The sequence below is a fragment of the Protopterus annectens genome, chromosome 17.part0 (assembly GCF_019279795.1).
Source record: "Protopterus annectens isolate FY-2018-M chromosome 17.part0, PAN1.0, whole genome shotgun sequence".
Lineage (NCBI taxonomy): Eukaryota > Metazoa > Chordata > Ceratodontiformes > Protopteridae > Protopterus > Protopterus annectens.
Window position 1 is genome coordinate 537,145,759 of NC_056751.1, and position 25,098 is coordinate 537,170,856.

Consider the following 25,098-nt stretch of genomic DNA (forward strand, 5'->3'; position numbering starts at 1 on the left):
CAAGAATTGAAATTTTTATGGGGATCTGATACCAGGATCCAGTCTAAGGTTGCACCAGGGTGATTATTATTTTGTATTCTGGTAGGAGTGGTAATAACTTGTGTAAAGGTGTGAAGGTTTATGCTATTTATTGGTGAGTCAGTGATTAAGTTTTGCCAATTGATATTTATATCATCCATAATAATAGTTTTATTGGTAATATTAATGGTAATCCAGGAAAGATAGTCTTCTAGTATAGGGATAGTTTGTCCAGGGGGTATATAAAGTATTGCAATGCATATTTGTTTAGTATTATTTACTTGTAATCATGCCATGTGAATTTATGCATTACTAAAGGATGCACAACCCCCCCACAAATTAAATATACCAACTCCAAGATCGCACTACAGTGAGAAAAAGTTAATTTCCTAACCCAACTGTATCAAGCCCCCCTGCAGAAACATAGTAAAACGTGTGTTTGGTAGTTTGGTGTCGTTATATTTGGAGGGGATGTTATTTTCATGTGATTTGTAGTGTTAGATGTTATGAAATTTGATGTTATGGGTTTTAGATGTTCTGGTCTCAGTGTTATGAAATTAGATGTTATGGGTTTTAGATGTTTTGAATGGGACCTATATATATATATATATATATATATATATATATATATATATATATATATATATATATATATATATATATATATATATATGTATATAGATCTAGGACATATACTCGACTTAACAAATCACCGAACGTTAAAATCATGGTCACTAATCACCAAAAAGTAATACACTCGAAAATACACATTAACGAATATCAAAACACCGAAAACAATAAAACGGCAGAGAAGTGCAGAAACACCCTAGTGTTCTAATTACTGCTCAAAAATAGTGATGCTGAGCCCAAGTTATAAATAATATATAGCCATCTTCTGTTGTCTTTACAGATATGGTAATTTCAGAAACATTCAAATATCAGAAGTGCAAGAAAACATTTCTTAATTTCCATTTAAATTTTTAACAGGTTAGCAACAGCTTTTATATACTGCATACTTGTATAATCATCTTTGTTTTGCAATATAACTTGAAATTGCTCTTCTCTACAGACGAGGCTCCTCTTCTTTGGAGTAGGTGGACAAGCAGCAAACATCCTACAGTGAATTTCATCCACTGTTCTGTTCGCGGGACACAGTCTGTAGAATACTAAATAAATCGAACAGATGTTTACCAGCTATACAGCATAGCCTCCTGTGCCACGCTTCATTTTTGCATTCTGGGCAAGTTCAGTTCATTAAGTATTGATATGTTCCAAAAATGCACTGGAAACAGAGGAGGGAATCTTATGCCACTTGACATCCTAGTCTTGAATAATCTAGGCTTCCCCAACAAATACCATTCTGAAAAATACTTTAATAAAGGCTTGCCTTCTAAAGGGAACTCATCCTTTAACACATTAAATGTTTCCAGAACTTTATCCTCTGCAAGAAATGCTAAAGCTACTAACTGCTTTACACACTGTTGAAAGTGAATCTCAGAATTATACAGTGATGATAGTCCTAATGTTTGAATTTTTCGCCAAATATTCCTTCCAAAGTGGAAAAAACAACCTTTACAAACAATGCCGCTAACGTTACGATTTACACAGTATGGTTGCAGGCTCAAAGTCACATAAGATTAATGAAGCATTCAGTGTCAACTCAAATTCAGTAAAAAACTTAAATATACCCTTCCACATTAGATTATATGCACAATATGATTTTTTATTCATCAGACAATAAAGAAGAGGTATACTTTTACTATATGCACCATATTTTACAACAGAATGTATTGTATATAATTGTCTACATTCTGCACCTCTTTGGAAATATGTACCGTCCATAAGCCATATTTTAGTTACACTTAAATCTTTTAGGTCTGCGTTTGTAGTAAGCAATACAACTTTTGTTTGATTAACAGCATCTGTTAATATTTTCTTTAAAAACTTTCCATCTTTTAAAGGAAAATTTTCCATGTTAATATCATTGAGACACAAATTACTAGTACATAAACCACTCCTACTCTTGGAACGTACTCGTTTCACTGTTTGCAGCATAGAGCACCTGTTAGGTAAATAAGCAGCACATTCTAATGAAGTGCAAGCTACAGTGTCATCCACAATAACACAAGGCGAATCTCTAGAAAACATAGCTCTCTGTTTTAACTCATGTCTAACACGGTACTTCTCTACTTCTTCAGGCTCACCAGAATGATAATGCTCTACAGATTTCACAAGTTCTTCACCAGACGTCACTGAAATAGTTACAGCTCTACCCTTACATTTGTCTGTAACCTTGTACTTACAATTCCAGTACTTCCTTGTTTTTGTTTTCTTTTCACGTTGGTAGATATAACCATCCATCAGTAGTATTTCACCATCTCTTTGAGATTTTCCCATCTCATACACTTGTCCCAAAACACCAGGCGTCAACCTGCAAATATCCGCCATTGTTTTTAGTACATTAGTACTTCACAATACAAACGGGAATACTATTTAAAGGAAAACTGACTGTTTCAATCTCTATACCGATTTTCGGTTAATGGTAATTCTATGAATTGCATTTTCATGCATATTACAATTCAGGTTATAGTGAGCGTGATTTTAACGTTCGGTGATTTGTTAAGTCGAGTATATGTCATAGATCCATATATATATATATATATATATATATATATATATATATATATATATATATATATATATATATATTTGCAGGGCCCTGTAGAGAAGTAGGCACCCAGACTTGGAATTTTCCAAATAAAATTTTCTCTGCTATTTTCTTTTTTTTTTCAAGAAAATTTTATTAATGTAAAATATTTACAATAAATACACAGAAAGAAAGAAATTCAGCATCACATATTGTTAAACAATGATAGGAATACATTGAATCATCAAGATAATCTTGTACAATTAACACATTAAGTGTCCTGGTATTTCAGTAGCAACATTTTAAGGTTATCCCAACCACTAAGTCTTAGTATGATTTATAGACCTTATTCTGATCAAATATTTTTCAGTTTTACATAGTATTGCTGTTAAATCTAAACATTCTTTGAACGTAGGAACTGAGTTTGATTTCCACTTTTTTGTAATAGCTTTTCTAGCAACTGCCAAGAGAGCCCAAAACATGCTTTGCTCTTTGGATTTTACAGAGCAGGAAGAGGAACATTCATTAGTATTATTAATCCAGTTAAATGGCAATTATCAAACCACGACCCCTTAAAACATACTTCTCTCTTCCCAATATACATTTCATTTTTCACAATCCATAAACACATGTATCCAATTAACTTTTACATCTTTACTACATCTCCAACAAACTGAAGTAATTTTACTAAACTTAGAGATTTTATAGAAGGTAACAAACATTATGTATTTCCACATAAAAACTTTCCAGTATAAACCTGAAGAAGTTTGACTACATGATTTAAGAAACATAGTTTTATTCTTACCATTTATTGATTCACTCAATCCACTACTATCTAAAAGTTACAGAATTTTGCACCAAAATTATTATAAATTATTTATAATTAACTTACATAACTCAGACAAGCTTCCTTTGTTGGTCAATCTACCTTCGATAGTAGCATTCATACAGTCATATAATGGGGGAATAGTGCTCTGTTCCTCTTCGCTCATGTTACCCACAAATTCATGTAATTTCTTACTGATGGATAATAATCAAGTGGTTATCCCAATCAACAACAACTATATCATCTGCATATGTCAAAACTACTGGAATTACCACCTCCTTTTGTATCACATGTCTAGCATCTTCCTTTTTATAATCTGTTTCACTCACTATCACATTCATTACCAATGCAAACAATATACTCATGGGACATCCTTGTCTTATAGCACACTCCAATCATATTTCTTTACTCAGCTACACATTCGCTAATACTCTTACTCTATTATTTTGATATGCTGACATACACACTCTTGTAATTCTGTTACCTATTCCATATTTCACCATAACATCCCACAAAACATAATGTCCTACTGTATCAAATGCCTTGTTAGGATTGGCTACCATATGTTTCACATCCTCCTTTTTACTTATATCATCTACATTTTCTCTCACAACCAGTAATATACCAAACATACTTTCTTCCAGAATATCCCTCATCCTTCATTCCTTCTGTTCTCCTGTGTATTATTCTTATACAGATGTTATAATCTGTGTTATTTAATGTGACTGGTCTCTATTTTTTTATTTCATTCTTCTCATCTTTCTTCCAAATAAATTTTTAATACCCCACTACATAACTCTTCATAAACAAATGCTGTCTTTGATCATTCATTCAATACATTTGTAAAATATGCTCTTTGCCAATCCACCAATTTCTTGCACATTCTAAACCCTCTACCATCTGGCCCTGATACAGAATTAACATTTACTTTCCTGTGTACTTAATCCAATTCATTAGCCGTAATTTCTTTTTCAAAGTTTTCCTTAACTCATTCTGGAAGTTTTTTTTTATTTTTCATTCTCCCACTTTCTCATCCTTTTACTCTTATGCACATTTTCCACATGCTGTACCACAATGATTATAATTTGCTCATGTGTTCTTTTTATTTCTCCTTTTACATTTTTCATTTCCCTCCTTTACTATTTTACCCAAATATACAAATACCTCCCACCTTAAACAGCAATGCCTTAATGCAATGTTGCCTCACTTTCTTTTATATATTTCTTTTTCCATATCACAGTACTATTTTGCATTATGCTCTAAATTGTCTAGTACATTTCTATACCTTATGCCGTACTTTGCATTCTGTTCCTTTCTTACACAATCCTGCCATTGGGGGAAAAACTTTTTACACCTTTAAATTCAATTTACCATTCAGACCAGGTTTTACAGAAGTCCTTCCTGGTTATATAATCCTTCTGTAACTGCAGTACTTCCCACACTCCACTTTCTTTCCTTATCTCTTATTTATTTTTTTATTCCCTTTCTTATTTTAATATACTCCCTTTCTTCAATTGCTTCTGTCCGTATTGAAAATAGTCTAAAAACTCATCACAATTGTATCACAATCTGCTACCCCAAACCTTCTGATAATACAAAATAATGAATTTCAGATCCAAGTACCCCTTCTATAAATCCATTGAATTTTGTTTCACACAATTAATTTACCACATTTTATCACTTTCTATATTTGTTTTTTTACACATCTTTCCCTTTTTTTACATTTTCCCCTTACATAACAATTAAAGCTCCCTGCAATTATAATTTTCATATCAACCACCACATAGTCCAATGTTTGATGAAACAGATTATCTTTCCCTACTAGTAATATATGCATATAATGCTATAATTCTGTAAACATGTTCTCCCCCTGACATCCATAACAGTTAACCTTCCCATCCTTACCAACATTGCATCAAGTATTTTCACTGTTTTTTTACACAACACAGTCAATCCAGAACAAGTTCACGTCCTAAGTTCCATATTATATTTCCACCACACAATTTTTCTGTTTGCAGTCTTTCTTCACTTGTTGGGAATCTTAGATACTCTAAAAGAATAACATTTACATCACATTTACCACACGATTCCGGTATCCCTATACTTCCTACAGTGTTAATAATAGTGATAACATTTACTGAAAGTACTCTAAAGTTGTTGCTTTTCCTTTTTTTCATGTTTAGGGAAAATATTTTTAAATTTTTGCTTTATTTATAGTCTTTCCCCAACTTAATATTTTTTCTGGGTTTATGTACAAATAATCCTTGATCTGCAAAATCAGATTTTTCACTGGCTGGAACTTCAAAAAAAATATTAGTATCAATTCTTTCTTATGACCTCTCTTCCTACATGCACGCTGTCGCCTCATTTTTGCTTCCATATTTTTTCTTGTTTTATGGTTTCTTCTTCACCTATTTCACACTCTGTCCCAGTTTGTTGTTGTCCTTCCTTGTGTATATTTCTTCCCTTTCCCCTTCTTTTACATTATTCACTGTTTGCTCTTGACATTCCATCCAAAGTGGCCCTTTTTGCTCAACTTGCATTCAGGCATGCACCTTCTTGTTGTATGCACCCTTTCTCCCCACACTGGTTACATTGTACCTTGTCACACTCTAATGAAATGAGAAAGTTCCCAAAAAAGAAACATGGTTTAAGATGGCTAGCATATCTTAATAATCACATATGACCAGCCACAAAAATAACACTTGGCACGTTTCTCACCATACGTTTCCACATTTCAAAAAAAACAGTTTTTCCCACTGTTAACTTTCACAATACTATCAACAGTTTCACATGGCACTACGTGCATTTTTAACATAGTCTTCTTCCAGTTCATTATTTCTAAACTGTAAATGAATATTTTTTAACATTTACGTTACTACCAGAAAACAAATAAATGTTCCAAGGATAAATGTCCTTTTTTGTTACACAGTTCTGGAAATTTCATCATTAGTCCATCAGTTTCAAATGTTAAGTCACAAAAAGTCTCTGTCTCAATATGTATAAAAGATTGAATTTCTTGAGCTTTAAAACCCAGAGCAGTTAGCAAATTGTCCCATACATAACATCTGTCTACTAAAGTGTCATTTTTTGTTCTTTTTGTCACAGTTGGTCTTCTCTTCTTTAAAAAAAAAGATTTACTTACAGTTGGTTGCTGCTCTCCTTTTTTTTGCCTGCTGTCACTGCTGCATACGTTTTAGTTACTGCATTATCTGCTGTCACAAAACTAGACACCTTCTCAGTTTGTTGCTGCTTTCTTCTTTTACTTTCTGTCACTGCTGCATAAGTTTTGACTGCTGCATTCTCTGGTGCCAAATCGCATGGTTCCTTTTCCACATTACAATCCTGAGCACGTCTGAAAATATTACCTGCCATCTCACTCCATGAAGCAGCATAACTTTTACCTGCATCATCCTGCTCCATTGTTTTTAACAGAGCATCATCTGTAAGCCCTCCAGGTGCCAGCTCTGTTATCTGCACCATTTCAACAGACTCGTTTATTTCATTCAATATGGAGACAACTAAATGCTGCTCATTTGTAACATCCACCACACATGAATGTTTATTTACATTCTGAAGCTGCATACTGAACACATTTTTCTCCAAATTCTCTTTCCACCTCCAAACTCTCCATAGCTTTTCTGTCCTCCTCCATGTTGCTGCTTCCCTTATGCCTCTTCCTAGCTGCTGTAGGAGCCCTGTGCTGCCATTTAGCAGCTCCAAAGAGTAGGGGAACTCCCATGATGCACTGGGCAAATTTCCACAAATAGTGAAAATACCAGGTCTCTTCTGAAAAGAGGCTATTAGTCTAATGGTACTAACCCAGTCAACAAATGATAATGAAAAATGAAATAAATAAATATCAAGGCAGCAACAAAACCATGTAGTAGAAAGAATTATAACTGGATTTCTCTTGGCACAAGCAATATTTAATGTGTTCTCAAAACAGATGTCAAGAATCTCCTCTGGAACTTTGCTGTTGATGTGAATTTTTTTACATCATTTTGTTGAACATATAATAAACTGGATATGATAAGAGACATGATATAATCCTCTGTCTGCTGGCACAACATAACTTGTGGGTTCTAAGCAGTGACCACTATAATACTAGGTATGCTGGTGACCTACTTGTCTATTCAGTGTATCACACTTCCTGAGTATCTTGTTTAGGCTCTCCATTATTCAATAATTTGGTGATATCCACAGGTTGGAGAAATGAATCCCTTTTAGGATGTTGCAGGTACCAGACTACTCCAACTTTTAGAATCCATCTCTAAATTAGTTCTAATTAAGTCATGCGAATTTCTGAATTTTGACTTCTACAGTTCATGGTACACCTGCATAAGACTCCACATGCTTTTCTAAGAAATGAGAAGTTTTATCAAACATTTTACAAATTTTTCTTGTTATAACGGCCCATTAAGGCTCTCATTTTCATTTGCTTTTTGTTTGTAAATTTATTATGAAATCATCAGCATAGTATTAATAAAGCTTAGTGAAGTACAGTTAAACTCTAATAAACAAAAACATCATTTTTAAACTTTCTTACTCTTACATTTATTAGTTTTATATTGGGTAGAAAACTGCCTTTCTGTCATCTGTGCCTAATTAGTCTAAAATTAACAACTATTATTTGACTGACAGAATAAAGATCCAATTTATTTTGGCTCTAATTTAGCTGCATAAAAATAAAGCAATGAGTGTACAGTTTTTCTGTCTACATGCAGTGAAAATCAGTAAATGTTCAATTGTTTTGACAATGTTTTTACAATGAAAGAAGACACTCAACATTACTTAACACAATAGGCAACATTTATTTGTGATTGTCTGTTCACATTTCCAACAGCCCATAATACAACTACCATAATCTACTCCAGGGAGCATTTTTAATGTACTTGTTAAATGGCAAGTGCATTGGACAAAGTTTCTCTTTTCACTGGTGACCCAGGAGCACTGTCTAGTAAATGATGTGTCCAGAGTCACTCAACAGGTATATGGAGGTAGAAGGAATCCAACCTTGTACCTTTGATTACAGGAAGGAAATTGTAAACAGCTTAGAACTTTAATTGTCTGTGCTAACAGCCAGGAAATGCATTAACTCTCAGACAGACTGAATAACAGTTAAGTGTCTTGGATGCTTACAGCTGACACTTGGTTTGATTTTGTGTTTCAAAATGTACCCTTCATCCTATGCTGATCAATTCTCAGCACCTGCACATGTTGTTATGGCTTACTGCTTACCTAAAATGATAGTTTGCTAATGTTTTTAAATCAAACATCCATATCCTAATTCATTGAATGCATAGAGTTTTACCTTTCGTAGTGGTCCAGTCAAATTGTGTAGGTTTCTCTGCAAAATAGATTTAAAAAATTACCTCTGGAAGTAAAACACTTTTACTGTTTACCATAGTACACCTGGCCTTCCAAAATTACTTTTAACAGAAATGTTACATAAAACATAAAGTATGCTTAACTTGCAGTTTTGTAAAATGTTGCAGTAAACATGTATAATCTTTGTGCTTTAAAATGAACTACTTGTATAAAGCTATATGTATTTTTAGCTCTACTCTGTTTTTTGAAATATCATAAAATACAGTTGATTTTTGGTTTCAAAAAAGTAAACTCAATGGTCTGTTTCAAAATAAGAATAATAAATAATTATGGTAACTATAGTTTCACATAGGAGAATTATTACTGACACATTTCAGATCAAAGTGACCTGTTTTGAATCTAAAAACAAAATATTATGTTAGCATTTAAATTTTTTCTTGATAAAGGCATTTTTCTCCAACCTGAAGTACTTTTGTATCTGGGATCATCTAGTGTACATATACTCATAATCATATATTCAGTTATTGCTGCAGTGTAACTATAATTCAGATGATGATAGCGCACATGATTTCTCAAACATTAAATTCACAGTATTTCAACAGGTGACTTCTACTGAACACAGTTTATTGAAAAGAGGGGCCATCACTAAAGGAGTTTTGAAAACATACTTAAGCATATTAATAATAATCATTGGATAGTGATATTTTTCACCTGCTAGTGATATGATAAAGATAAACAAGACAATCTCTTGAGACAATAAACAGCTACAGCATAATCAACTGCCTCATGTCCACGAGAATATTTATAAGAGAAATTGATCCACTGAGCATTAATGTTCATATGATAATCTTTGTCATGCTAGTACAAAATATTGCTCAATTAATTTAAATGTTATTTTTGAACTAAATTCTGTAAAATGAAGTCCCTATGCATGTGTAAAATTGTAATCTGATTCTTTCATGTAACAGATGGTATTAACTACTGATCTGTTTATCTATCTAAACATCAGGTTTTTATCTATATGTCTCTGTTTCTATATATTTATTTACTTTTTCAACTGGCCTTAATCACCTGTTTCAAAAACCCTTCAGAACCATTGATCCAATTCAGGTCACAGCTAATACAGTGCAATCATGGTAATTAGTAAAATGAATTAAATGAGTGTATACAATAAGAGACTGTATACTTTAGACAGCATCTTATGAAGCTAACATACTTTGATGGGAAAATGAGCAAAGATACATGCAAAAATAAGAGGTTTTACAATATACACTAAAAGAAAATACAAATAACATCCATATAAAAACGTATATAACTGAACGCCACTATTTCTAGAATAATTATGGCATTTACAAATGTGTAAAGATAAAAGCAGAAATATTTAATAGGGTTTAAGATATGTGTTGCAAAAACACTACATGGAATATTAAACTATTTAAAAATGTAAATTTGTATAAAAGCTTTATAATACAAAGCCATAGTTAATTAACAATGAAGCAGCTGGAGACAAATCAAGGACAGGATAAGAAAGAAAGATAAAGATGAGACAGAGAGAGGAAGGCATTTGTGGGACAGAGGCAGTACAGCAGAATGTAGGGCAAGGGAGGTCATCTGAACAGTTATAATGGACAGCTTGTTGGGAGGCATTTGTATGAAAGATATTTAACAAGGTGGATGTGCAATGTGCCAGAAGAATGAGAGAAGTCTAATTTTAGGCAGTAGGCTGTGCCAGATTGCAAGAAGTTTAGCGAATGCTCTTTTTGTAGAGGGCTGTGTAAATTTAGGCCTGCATAGATTAAGAAGCATGAGATATTTTCATCTTGCAGTTAAGAACTGCTATCTGAGGAAAGTTTGGGGGTTACAGGAGAATTGAAGTTTAGGTTAATTAGTTTGTAGAGCAAAGTGGCATACAGAAGTATATCTCTTTCAACAAACAGGAAACAGTTATATTGTCTTGGTAGTCTATTTTCTGCTAGATCCATGAAGTGATAATGTTTTATATGCTATTTGAAGTGTTATGATATTCTGAAGACAGAACAAGGTTGTAAGAAACAAAGTGTACTGCCATGTTTGGAGAAGTACTTCCTTAACACTTCTTAAGAGTCTGATGTAAAACAATCTGGTGATTTTAAATGCAAATTTTAACTATGTAAATACTTTTTTACAAGTTTCACATCATTGTGAGAATGCAGAGGAAAGGAGGAGTTGGTGAAAAAAATATAAGGTACATGTAGTATGAGATGTGGCAGATGGGACACTAAATGGATTTTTGATCTGTACAGGAAAGGAGTACGGAAGGCTCTGGATAGTGTTGTACAGCACAGCACTTGTTTTTGATGACTTGAGTAGGAGATTGCCATTTATGAACCAGTTGAATACAAAATTTATATATGTAATATAACAATAGATCTTCATGATCCATATTGACCTACTTCAAACTGAAGGATTGGTCACTTCAGGTGATTTAAGATCATACACTTTCCCATAGCTCATGTTCCTTCCCTAACTCCAATAATGACTATTTCTTCACTTCTCTCAATATCAAGTTTTATAAGATCTAGTTAACAAATACTAAGCAGCTCTATCTAAGAATACCTCATATCTTACCCTCTTAAAGGTGTCAGATATTATCAAAAAGGCTGGTTTGGAGACGGTAGATTTTAAATGGAAGGTTTGTTAAAATGGACACACATGGATCATGAAGACATATTGTTATGCTAACTACATAATTTTCTAATCTTATATGATGCAGTCCATCCACTTCATACTTAAAGACAAAGCCACCAGCTATATAAGTTGGGTGGCATCATGCCAGAATACCATGGAACATGGCAGACCTAAAGGAAGACATGGACCTTGAGATCACACACCCAGCTTGTATAGTTTTAAACAAGACGGTACAAATATCACAGACTGATGACTTCCTAAAAAATCTAATAATGCAGATATGGTTTTGGTTGAATAATCTATAGTTTAACTGAAATTGTCAACCTATAAAAGTCCTGCTGTATGAGTAAATTTACCATAACTGTAGATGTTTGAATGGTCACTGCTGCAGTAAGTAGCCTAATCTATATGGATTATATCTTGCTAAAGGTATAACAGCTGACCAGCTTCCAAAGATTTCAGGGCTTTAAGGCTTTGGCCTCTCTCTCTCTCTCTCTGTTGGTATGAAAGCTCTGAAGGCCTTGGCACCCAAACCTGACTTTTAGTCTGCTCAGATCAAACTGACTAATGTTTTGGGTGTGTAGAGTGTGCAGTAAAAGCTTTTGGCCAACAGTCACCAAAGCCATGGATGAGGGGACCACCCACCTTGACCTGGCCGAAGCCTTCAACACTATTCCCCACTCAGGCATAATGGATAAACTCTCTCAACTAGGCATCAATCCATATTTTATCAGATGGGTAGCAAACTGGCTCACTGATAGAACCCACCTAATCAAAATAGGGGAAGCCACCTCAAGCAGTAGAGCCGTAATGAGAGGCGTACCCCAGAGATCGGTCTTGGAGCCTCTGTTATTCGGGATATACTATAAAAGGAGGACAGCACATGAGAACCTGCAACTCAAAAACTCTTTTGGCTGAGGTTTACTAACTCCATATTTTCCCATGTTTTTAAAGAAGCAGAAGCAGCAGGTTGTAAAGGTTATTTTTTTCTAGAACATAATTCAGCTCCCAAGGAGGAGGGATTGGTTTCCTAGGAGGTCTGATGTGATAGACACCTTTAAGAAACTGTTAGATCTCATAAGGTGAACAAAGAGGGAAATCAATAGACATGCCCTCTAAAATGGCTGACAGATATACTTTAATATAAGTGAATGCTAGGCCAGAGTTGAGCAGTTCACACAAATATTTGAGTCACAATGGGCCCTCCACTTGAGATGGGTCCTGCCCTCAGTTGTGGCAGCGCATAGAAAATCTCTTCTATTTAGAAACATATTATGGTCTAGTACCAGATTTCCTTGATTCTTTTAATACCCATGTGACTAGGTCCATCCTGTGAGGTAACCTGTGGTGGTTCGCCTAGACTAGATGAAAAAGAAGGGAGAACCAATGCTGTCTGGGCCAAAATGGAATCACCAACATCTTTGGTTTGCCTTTCTTGATCTTCAGAATGACCCTCAGAATGAGAGGAAAGGGAGAGAACGTATAAAGGTATTTCCTTTTTTCATGAAAATGAAAAGGCATCCATTTTCCAGGCTTCCTTGCAAGGTGCTTTGGTGCAAAAAAAAAATTATTTATTTAGAGTGGAAGCAAAAGGTTTGCATGAGAATTTCTCCACTGGTGGACAATAGGAAGGAAGACATCTGGGTTCAACATCCATTTGTGAGGGTCTGCCTTTGCTCTGCTCAAATAGTCCATCAATTTATTTTGTTTTGTGGGAATGTAAACAACCTGAGGGAAGTGTTTTTATTCAATAGCCAGCTCTCAGGCTACCACAGCAAATCTGCAGAAGTGATAGGACATTGCACCCCAATTTGCTGATCTCTTACATGTCAGTTGTATTGCCTGTCATTACTTGAAATGGTCCTGGGTTCCAAAGATGAAGAGTTTGAAGGGCATAAGTTATAGCCATCATCTCCTTGATGTTTGTATGTTTCTTTTTGTCATAGTTTGACCAAATTCCCCGGACTTTGCCACCTTCTTAACATGCTCTTGGGGCTAGAATGAGAAATGGAACCCCAGGGCTGATTTGTACCTAGATAATTACCAAAAAGTCAGTTCATGAAATGTAAAATAAGGATAGGAAAGTATAGAGGATGATAATGTTGGGCCCACACTGATTTGAGGTACAACTGTATCATATGGAATCATTAGAATTGTTGATGCCATAAATCCTAGGATTCTCAAAATGACTCTTGTTCAGGTCATTTGAAGAGCTTCCACAGACATGAAGAACATTTTAAAAATATGAGCTTTGTGTGTGGGGGAAGAAAAGCCATCATGGTCTGTATTACTGATAATACCTCTTATTTGGAATTGTGCCCCTCTTCACATAAAGTAAAGTACTTCCCTTACTCTATTCAAACATAATCTGGAGAAATGAATAGGTAACCACAAATTCACCACTGGTTAAGCACCCTAGTATCTTATGGACAGGGGTAACGTGTAAATGTTCTGCCTGGATTATTCATACTAAAATTACAAAGGATAAACATTTCATGGGAGTGCAGGGTTAGGCTTTTAAAGATCCTCAAAGATCAATAGCCTAGTAAGTACCTATGAACCTATAATGGAAGTCTCCAGAAAACATCCCAGAAACACTAAAGAATGGGTAGGACTCACAAATGGCTTTTTGATGCTGAGTGTAAAACATATCAGAGAAGCAGATTGGCTGAAAAGTGTAAGACCTTTTTTTTCTGTTCCAAATAAGACTGAATTAACTCATCCAAGTCATCCAAGTAAGGACAGATATGCATGCATTAAAGCCTGAAAAAGATATAATAGGAGTTAAGCATTTTCTGAAAATCCTTGGTGCCATGGATAAGCCAAATGGCAAAGAAGTAAAAATGCAGTGAAATCTTAATGCACAGTAACTAAAACTGTTCATGTTTTGTGTGAAAAAGGATATGACTTTGGGACATTTACAAAGGTGTTTAGTAAGTGAGGAATACTGCAGCTTTGATCTAATGAAGAACATCGCACCAGTAAGTAATACAATATGATAGCCACATGGACAGCGTAAAGATTTTTTGCCCAGTTTTGTTAGAGACAAAGGAGACAGCTTATCATCCTTCTTATTGTTTTTGATTTCATGTAAACTGAATCTCAGTTGCCTGTGAACATCAAGGAAATGTAACTTCTATTCTTCTCTGTTGGAGTAGCCAGGAAAGAGAACTCATAAACTGCTTGATATGTTAAGCTTTAGTTAGAAGCTACTTTAGTTACAAAGGCATGGCTAGTTAATAAAGATTATCCTTGTTTGTTAAAATGGCAAGAGAGGGCTTATAACTCTGAACCCCTTCTTCCTAATGTTACTGCTATGAGAAATAGGTTTTTCCAAGAGAGTTATTTAACATCTGCCATGGCAGAAGGTTCAATGGGAGAACACTTCCGTTTCTCTAGGAGATTCCATGATTGTACATGGTTTTGACATAGGGTTTCAATAGGAAAGCACCACTTTATAAAGCTTTGCAAACTTTCTGTGCTACTAGAAAATAATTAAAACCTTGGTGAAAGTTTAAATGGCTATTAACTGTACTCTTAGAGTCAAGAAACCCAAGCCTTTATCAAATATGTTACCCAAACATTGAAGGATAGCAGGTATGAGAGCTGTGAAAGGATCTATTCACTGTTAAGTAGCCTGCATAGGGAATTTAATTCACTTTCTTTGTATATTTTTCTAGTAGAGGCTTCTGAGCTGCTGTAAGGATTTAAACCACCCTAGGGTGATAACCAAGGCCTGTGGCCATTAACATACCATGGGGTAAGTTTGGTGGATTGCAGATCCACCAGAGAGATGGGATGGAAGACCTGGAGAGGCTGTATCATCAAGGGATTCTTTATCAAGTGAGGTCATAAAAGAGGGAACCATACTTACTGGGACCATAAGGAGGGTTATGGGAATTACTCTAGTCTTGCACAATTTGGCTTTCTGTAGAAACCTCATTATGGGGAATGGGGGAAAGCACAAGCAGCCTTGGTGGTTACTGGTGGAATACAGCATCCTGGGCAAGTCTGCCCTTGAGGATGATAAGGGAGAAGAAGTTGTTGCATTTGCATTTGGTCAGGGAGGTAAACAGCCCACAGCAAGGCTTCCCCCAGAGATGGAATATCATCTATGCTGTGGCCAAATTAAGGGATCATTCATGTGGCATCAAAATGTACCTGCTGAGGTTGTCTACTGGAAAGTTGGCTTGACTGGGGATATGGGCTGCTATAAGAAAACATTGTGAGTCCATTGGCCATTCCTAAAGCTTTATGGCCTCCCAACAAAGGGGGGTAGGATCTATTTCCCCCTTGGTTGTTGTACCAAACTACCAACATATTATTCTCTTGTATTCCAACTTGCCCTTGGGAAAGCCAGTCTTGAAAAGCCTGCAATGCTAGGATACTGAGCCCATATCCCTCGGACCATCTTCTCTAAACAGCATCCCTTACCAATCCAAAGTAGATGTGACCATATTAGAAGTGAAATTAGATCCCCACTTCAGATTTGCCAGATGTAGAGGTCACTGCAGTTGATTTCAGAATGCTTAGCATAATTGAATGTCTGATCCATGGCATCTTCCAGCTGAGACCATGGGACATGAAGGGTCCAGTGTAATCCTGCCACACAAAACCCTTACAATGGCACCAAATGAATGGCAGAGAAGGGTGATGAAGTAGTTGCACCAAATTTTATTGATGCTGTCTTGTCTGGTGAGAGTTAGATCATCTTCTGTACCATGTCCAGGTGGAAGTCTATAATTATGAGAGCTTGCTCGGCTCCAGGTGGAACCTTGCAGAGTTCACTGTTAATCCAAAGGACATGCAATGCTGAAATAACTAGTCTCTTATGGAACAATGACTCCCTTGTGGTGGAGCTGAAGAGACAGAGATCTGCATACAGGAATACCTTGATTCCAAGCTGTCTGAAGTGAGCTCTGACCATTGCATACCTCTCAACCTCTTTGAGCAGGAAATCTGGACAAAGTCATAAATAATGAGGGGGGGGACAAAGGACCAAAAATAGGGACTATTTTTAAATATAGCCCTTACAAACTTAAAAAGTTAATAGAGTAGCAGGTTTTGTATTAGCATGAATTTTCTGAAGGGTATAACCTCTGAAACTGTCATTATTTTTGGACCTGAATCTTGAAATATTTGCCAAGCATTTGCCAGAAAACCACATTTTTATGAAAAATGGACCACAAGAATGAGGCAAAAATCTGGACATTCTGCAAAAATCTGTACAGATGAGAGGTGTGGGTCACCATTGTATGCCCAGGCAGTGGTGAGACTGAATAATAGGACCCTGAATCCAGAATGACTGGTTCCCACCTGGAAGTGTGAGAATGTCCTGGAAGTCTTAGCTACCTTTACTTTTTGTAAATAGATACCTTTATATGTAAGTATGTCTAAACAGCACATCTAATCTCTCTCCTGTATACAAGGATTGATTGCACCATATCTAAACAGCACATCTAATCTCCCTCCTGTATACAAGGATTGACTGCACCAGATCTAAGCAGCACATCTAATCTCCCTCCTGTATACAAGGACTGATTGCATCAGGACTACATAGTACTTGGTTCTCCTGACAAATTTAAGCTACTGGGATTTATAATCAGCTTGAAGTTCAGGTCTTTTTGGGGACTAAAAAGAATCTGGAATAAACCCTGGACCTTTTCTGGTCTGGTTAGATATCCCTTTCTGCTAGAAAGTTGTCTATATTTATTTTGGTAACCTCTCCCTGCCAGAGTGAAGCATCTGGTAAGGGAAGAGAGGATAGCTGGGGTACACATGGAAAGGGTATTGTATAGCCCCCTGTAAATTACATCCCTGATTCTTCTGGTTCATGTGATGGCCAGCTACAGTAGTAGATGCAGGGATAATTAAATCCTGACTACTTCCAGAGGTGGACGGTTGATTATGCCCTTATAGGTGCTTTTGCTGATTCCCACGGAAAAGCCATGGACTGTCTGATTTGTTTTCCACTCCTGCTTGTAAAGGAATATCTGTTATATAGACCGCTGCAGTTGTAGGATGTTTCTGCCAGATTTTTGCTCAAAGGGTTGCTGTTGGGACTTGCAAAACTGTAAATTTTTAGTCCCCTTCTGTTCATAACGAAAGAACACTGTGGGGCCAAAAACTTCAGCCCCACAGCAGAGAGTAATTTCTCATTTTGTTGATGCTTTAGCAAATTCTCAGTTACCTTGGGACCAAAAACGAGAGAATTCATTAAATGGCACGTAGCAAAAGATGCCCTAAAGTTTTCTGCAAAGCCACAGTTTCTAAACGAGGCCTGCCTTCTCATGGTGATGCCTATTACAGTTACTCTCATTGATATATTATGAATCAGCCTCATGGTCAGCAAAGTGACATTTTGCATCAATGCCACCTGTAACTGTAGTTTGCAATGTAGGTCACTATGAGACAACCTTCTCAATATGTCAAGAGTTTTCTCTGCAGCAGCACACTGAAAGTGTCTCATGTGTGTCAGGCAGTTCAATGCCCTAACTGCAAAAGTATCCAGTGCAGAGTCATGCTTCCTCATTCAATCCATCACTGAAGAACCTTTTTCTGGGGGATGCACCAATGGGCTCTCCTTAGAGGGTTCCATCTTAGTGACTACCTCCACCACCTTGTTTGAAGTGGATATGTTCTTTGGGGACCTACATGATCTTATCCTCTTTACAAGAAATAGGCTCAGCCACATCAGACTCTTGCAAATGCCCTCTTCATTACCAGATCTATCATGTGATTTGCAGAAATGACCAAAAGGCCTCCTTCAAGATCCATCTCAGTGCAGGGGCTCTATCAGCCAGGATACTCTCTGCTTTATCAGTTTCAAGATCTCTTCACATTTTGGATCTTCTAGGGAGGATTTTGGGAAACGCTGACCTTCATCAGGAAATCTGTATGCATAACAAAGGGACAATGGTGAAGAGTCAAGTTGCATTCTTTCACACCTCCTCTCCCTAAGAACCCTCATGTGGAGTTGGCAGAGTGATTGGATGAGGATTACATCCCAGACTGGTGGGATCCACAAAGGTCTTTGGTATGGACTCTTGCAGGGATATGGATTATGGGTCCAAGGTTCCAACTGAGAACTGTGACAGGGTGGATTCAAAGTAGAAAGTGCCTCTCCACTTTCTATCAATCCAGATTGTCTTGAAACCTTCTGCAAAACATCAGTTGCTAGAGTCATAGCTATAAGCACCAGAGCTGCCAGGTTCAGAACTATTGATGACCCTTTTATAGTTGAAACCTACTCTATGGCACTGATGATGATTGGTACTAAAACCATGGTCAGCTCAAACACAGATGACAGTGACATAGTGAAGAGCAAAGAAGATATCACAGCTGACAATGGGGCCAAGCCATTGTTGCCAGGGCCTTCGTGTCTACAAGATGCTGTACATTAAAGGAATGTGTGTCAAGACCATTGGTTCTAAGGGAGTTGTTTTCAATGCAATTATAGGAAATGCTGTATTGTTTTCCGCAGAGTATTTTACTTTAATGAACAATACTAGTATTATTTGCACATTTTATATAATCTTGAAAACATTTCTGTAATAATAGTGTAGTTTGCACATCATTTATTTTTTATTTAGAACCTTTTCTGTGTCAGTGCTTAATGTTTATATTTAAGTAGCTTGAAGTATCAGTAAATGTTTCACTGTACATTGAATATGCATTCATGGGAATACTCATATAAAGTTACTTTCTGCTGCAGTTTATACACATTTGATGCTACTAGGCAGTGGCCTATTGTAGTATCAGACATTAAACTTCACTAATTTACAAATAGCTGCATGATTTCATGCATATTAACTGCAAAACGGGTGCAAAAATGTATAAAATAGAGTCAATACAAAGAACACATTTTACATGTAAGTAGATGTGATCAAATACATTTTTTCAAAGAACGCAATTTAGTGACTACATTTTCAGTGATTTGCCAGAAAATCACATATTTACATGAAACAGACCAAAAACCCGAGGCGACAATTTGGACATTTGTGAGGTATGCCACCAACCTACCCCTCTCTGCATATGTAGGATACCGTGAGAGTTTTGGAGCATATATAACGGGAAAGTAACTGACAAAGGTGTATTTTTTTCTTTTTAATGTTACCTACGGCCAAATCCGGGTTGCCCAATTTAATGCAATTTGTAGAATGTCACCAAAATGATGCACCATAGCATTTTAAAACGGACATTTATAACCAGTGGATATTCCACACCAGTTTAAGGACGGAAGGGGTTCAGATTCCAGATAGGATAACACCAGTGATCGGATATTCATCATAACGGATCAGACTTTGTTCTTTTCATTCCCAGATTTGTGTCCGCTCTGACTTTTAATACACCACCAAGTGCACCCACAAATAACATTACCCGAACAAAATAACAGTGGCTTCAGAGTGCAGACTGAGACTTAAGTAAAAATCATATAAGAATAGCCATCATAGAACTCTAATACCACTAAGTTTCAGTCTAAATACATTTTTTTCATAATTAGCAACTTATGTTCCAAGGTTTTACTCGATGCATATCATTTACTTCTTAGTTAAGTGTTGCCATTCACAAGTAAGCAAACATGGGGGGTGCTACTTGGCAGTTACAGAAAAGTTTCTGCAGAATTAATATTTATTTACTTCATTGGAAAACACACACAGTTCTTCCACTCACTGTCTCAACTGGCAAATACAATGAGAAGGGTAAGAAATGCAAGTAATAAAAAAATCACCAAGCCCACAAGTGCCCACTCCCTGGACGACCATCCATGCCGCCTTGGCCTGCTAGCTGCATCGTTTTCGATCATATCCATCTGATTTTCTGACTTACCCATAATAACCTGAGCCTTGGATCAGTAAACAAGCATCGGCGGTGCCCCCTGAAGCCTACTCTGGACAAAGCCCTCGTGTGACACCTGCGCCACTTTAGCACGCTGTTGACTAAGCCCAGCCCATTAAAGCCAGTCAGTACTCCCAGTTCAGTTTCCTTACTTTAGAATCAGACACAGCTAAAACACAGAAGTGTGTGTTATCTGCCAAAAGAAAATACTGACTTTTACAAGACTTTCTTTTAAAATAATATGAAGCCAGTCTGTTAACAGAACAATGGGTCATAACTCTCCTGAAAATGAACCACATAATAAGCAAAGCAAACACGGAGGGGTGCAAATTGCCTAAGTTAAGTAGTTAGCGCACTTACTGGTGAGGCACATTGCAAAGGTTAACAAAGTCCTTACCGGTCTGGATACCTGAGGGGGGGTAGATAATTAAGTACTGAAACGTTAAACTTGTCAATCTAGTTTCCTTTTAATTTTTACAGCAACAGAGCCTTTTCACAAACAGCTTTCCTGCATATAAGCAGCAATGGAGCCTTCACAAACAGCCTTCCTGCATATAAGCATAACGGAGCACAGCCTTGGAGGAAAACAAAAACACATAAAATCTCTCCTTACCGTGGGTGACTCTGGCAGCAAGCTTGATGTGGAACATAGTTATTTCTGTGCACTTTTTTGAATTTACGTTAGCGTGCTGGGTCTACCTATAGGTCTTGCAGCTGTAAAAGTTGGGGGGCACTCCCTCCCCCTCGCTCTATGGTTCCAGCGCCTATGCTTAGCATACATTACTATACTGACCTCTTTAACTGTGATGTTATTAAGTAGGCTTCAAGTCCAATATTTCATGGTGTACCTTATTAGTAATTTTCTACCTCTTCAACTGTGAACAGGATTTATGAATATGTATGAACATGTATGGGAGTTGTAGTCTTCCTGATGATTAATTTTCAACACAGCCACACTGTAAGTCCTAGACACTCAAAGGCTGGTGCAGTTTCTCAATGTTGGGTGTGGAAAGGAAGCAGTATTATAATTTTTTGTTTCATATACTTCTCTTTTTATTTATGCAGACAAGGTAAACAGCTGGTTGATCAGTTGGGATTAGTGTTGTCAACACAGCGCCTCAGCAAAAGAATGCTCATTTTAAAAACTACAACAAAAACATTACATCTTCCTCTGGGGATGACTAAGCTGGCAGTTGTATATATTTAGTAGCAGGGAGAAGCCACTGCTCCGGCATTGGGATATAGGGGGAAAACCCCACAAAGAGCAATAATGTCCTGAATTTTGCTTTTGGTCATGGCTTTTATTTTTGTGTTTGGCTGCACTGCTGTAGAATGATTAGACAAGGTACAGCAAATCTCATGATTCTCTTAGTTTTAATATCAACTGTTTTTTTCTCTTAAAAATTATTAATTCAAAATGCTAAGCATGTCTACCTAAGGGTGAGATTACAAACCAGTACTGTGAGATTAAATTACAGTCTAGATGTTTAGACTGTATAGTCTGTATCTTAATCAAAAATCTGTAAAAGACGAAGACAGTTCTTGGTGTCTCACAAGTTAGCAATTTTAAGAGTACTTTCTTAGACTATTAAGAAAAGGCCAGACTTACTTGTAGTTGTTGTTGGAGTTGTTGTAGCTAAATGGAAAATAGCAAAGAAATAAAAATATATTTAGCTTCATTAATCTGAAATTTTAAAAAAGGTATAATCAGTTTTATACATTTTATTTTAGCAAGCTAAACCTCTTTGTCTTTGCTGATATGCAAAACTGTTATGTTGTGAAATCTTACTGAAATAATGACATGGCCACATACTTCATATATGAATATAGACAATCCTGCCCAAATTCCTTCCTGTTTAGTGATTGTCACCATGGATGTCTCTGCCCAAGCGAAGTGAGGCATTTTCAAGGACAGACTATCTAATGTGTATGGACACCATCAGGGGCCAGTTTGCAAACTCATGTTTTGTTGAAAAAAGCCATCCTCCTCCTTATTCGTCAAGCTATTCAGGACTCATTGCCCCAAGGTATGATAGCTGTTGATGCCAAAACATCACTGGTTTGGTATATCAAGAGACAAGGGCAGAAAACTGGCAAAGGAACCAAGATATTGGGAGCAAATAACTAGACAGGAAAAGGTAATATGATGGGATGAGGCCAAGAAGGCATTTGGACTGCAGGTTACAGAATGCCCTCCATACAAGGGATTAACATAACAGTATAGACAAAGAGAAAGGGACAGAGGAGACTAAAGTGAAACACCTGCTCTGGTTGTTATTCTTTGATGAAGCTAGAACAGAAGCTGCTGTTATAAAGGTATAATTAGTAGGGCATATAAAATACTGCATGATAACTTTAAGTATCAATCAACAAAGGTTCGAAAAGATTGGGAAGAGACACTGGAAAAGGTATGAAAGAAAGTCCAGAAGGTTTAGGATTATTGCTTGGAAGTGTTTGCATAGATATTTTTATACCCTGTGCAGACGTCAAAGGATTTTTCATCATGTATATAGCAAATGTTGGAGGTGTGACAGGGAAGAAAGTGATACCTGGAAACATATTTTTGGGAATGTAATGAACTGGCTAATTTTAAAAATTCCTCACAGAATACCCAGTCTGCAATATTGGAGAACCAAATGGCTTTAACTAAGGAAATTAATCTTTTGAGCTGGGACACAGTATCTGAAGTGCCTAGACATAGTAATGCCTTATTAAGTGTAATTTTATTTGCAGCAGAAAAACAATGGAAATCAAAAACTAAACAAACTATAAAGTATTTAATGTTGTAAAAGGGATAAAAGAACTAGAATTTTCAGGCAGATGAGTGAGGTTTAAGGGAAGGCAGGAAATGTGACAATTATGTATATTATGTGTAAATGAAAAAATGTTAATATGGTTTGTTTTCTTTTCTATAAAACAACAGGTGTGCGAAATGTGCAACAACTTGTAAAATCAGAAAAAACAATAAAGCCACGTCAGTTTTCATTTCTGTTAATATATGTGTGCCTATGTTTTAAGTGATAATTTAATAAAAGTATTAAAAAACAGAAGCAAGAGGGACACTCACTCCTATCATCCATGCTGAGTCAGTCAGTGTGTGAAAACTGGCTTTGTCAACAAATCACTCTCTGACTCTAGACTCATCTCCTTTGGAAGTCAGTGCTTTATTGGGAAGGCACAGTCATTGCCAGCTGATATATCACAATCTGTCCATCAGTCATCACTGACAAGGAAGCTGTTGTGTCACTGATGGAATCCTTGCTGTGATGTTTTTAGCTCCCTGACCATCACCAAATGAATCAACTTTTTTCCCTGTTCTTTATGTTTGGAGAATATCCCAGGGACATTATAATCCAGAAATAGCCTCCGAGTCGTTCTTAGAAGTCCCCATTTTCTCTTATTTTGAAGTTCATATAAAAATTCAGGCAGAAGTCCCAAATCATTTTCATAACTTCATTTAGACCTCATCATATTTTGTTTCCATTGCTCAGGCTTCGATTCTTTGTGAACCTTTATACCCGCAGCCCTTCTTAAGTGATAGTTTAATAAATAATAAAAGTGTTTAAATAAAAAAGAATGGCTCCCGTTTGTTTGTCTCATTCAAGTTAGAAAAAAAAACTTGATCCTAAAGTGTGGAATGTGACACTAGTTAAGCATTAAACCAATGGCATAAAATGAAGTTACAAGAAATACGATATGACCTTGCCCTCCCAGCCTAGGGTTCACATAACTAGAGCAGTGACTACTTCTCGAGCCTTTTCTTGCAGGATAGTCTTGGCTGATGGTTTTGATGTAGGTTCTTGCTCTTCAGTAAATATTTTGCAAGACACTGTATGCTGTGTGTGATTTTTAGCTCTAGGCTTTCCTTTGGGGCCATACTGACCTGAGAGATGGTCTTATGAGGAAGGCCACCCAAGATGAGAAGCTTGGGAGTCTGTCCTGGTGTTGACAAGGATGGGCTTGTCTATACCTGATAAAAAATGATATACTCACCATAATGCAGGTAAATCTTGATGCGTAAGTGCATCTTTGTTAACATCCACCCCCACCTTCCCCATCCATCTTGATGATGTGGCCTAGACATCACGGGTTTTACTAAATACTATGGTTTGCATGACAAGCTTGAAATTTAGACAGGAAGGTTTAATGTACAGCATTCTGAGTAAATGGGGATGGGTTAAGTGACATGGGCAAGTTTAATGTCCTGAGTTGCCTAATAGCTTTAGTTCTGATATTGATAAGGGTAGACTTGCTCATGCACATCTTTTGTTAGGGTAGTTACATAACTTTCATTTCTCAATGCTTTTGGTAGCATCACTCATGACAATGATATCATCAGGATTTTATCATCAGGAATTATTTGCATGTGATACTCTACGGGAAGTTTCCTAAGCCAATAAACAAACCAGTGTAATAACACAGGATGACACTGGTATGGCTCTGCAGAGTATCTGGGCTGTCTCTCAAGCACATACTGTTTGGTTTCCCACTGTGCTTTACCATGCCTAGATTCTCAAAAGTGAAGTGAGCTCTTAAAAGTACAGAACTTGAGTGGTGGGATGGTGAGGGATGCTTCATGTACACAAGTGAGTGACACTTCTGCATGCACCTCATTGCAGTTGTTCCCCTTTTTTATGTACAGGCATGAGCAGAAAAATGCAGGGTCATGAAGTAGAACCTCATCCCTTACATGAATGAGTACAGTATACTTCCAGAATGCTCTTCTGACATCCTTATGGGAATGAAGGGGTCATATGTTCTTATCCCTTGG

At 36.6% G+C, this 25,098-nt stretch overlaps 1 long non-coding RNA gene across 1 annotated transcript in view; it reads right to left on the bottom strand.

Moving 5' to 3' along the window:
- Window positions 1-21,963, bottom strand: part of LOC122791763 — a 108,030-nt gene extending 86,067 nt beyond the window's left edge. The window contains exons 1-2 of the long non-coding RNA XR_006363195.1: window positions 21,937-21,963; window positions 8,806-8,841 (exon numbers count right to left, since the gene is read on the bottom strand). This is a non-coding gene — a long non-coding RNA (uncharacterized LOC122791763). The remainder of the gene's footprint in view (window positions 1-8,805; window positions 8,842-21,936) is intronic.
- Window positions 21,964-25,098: the final 3,135 nt, after the last annotated feature.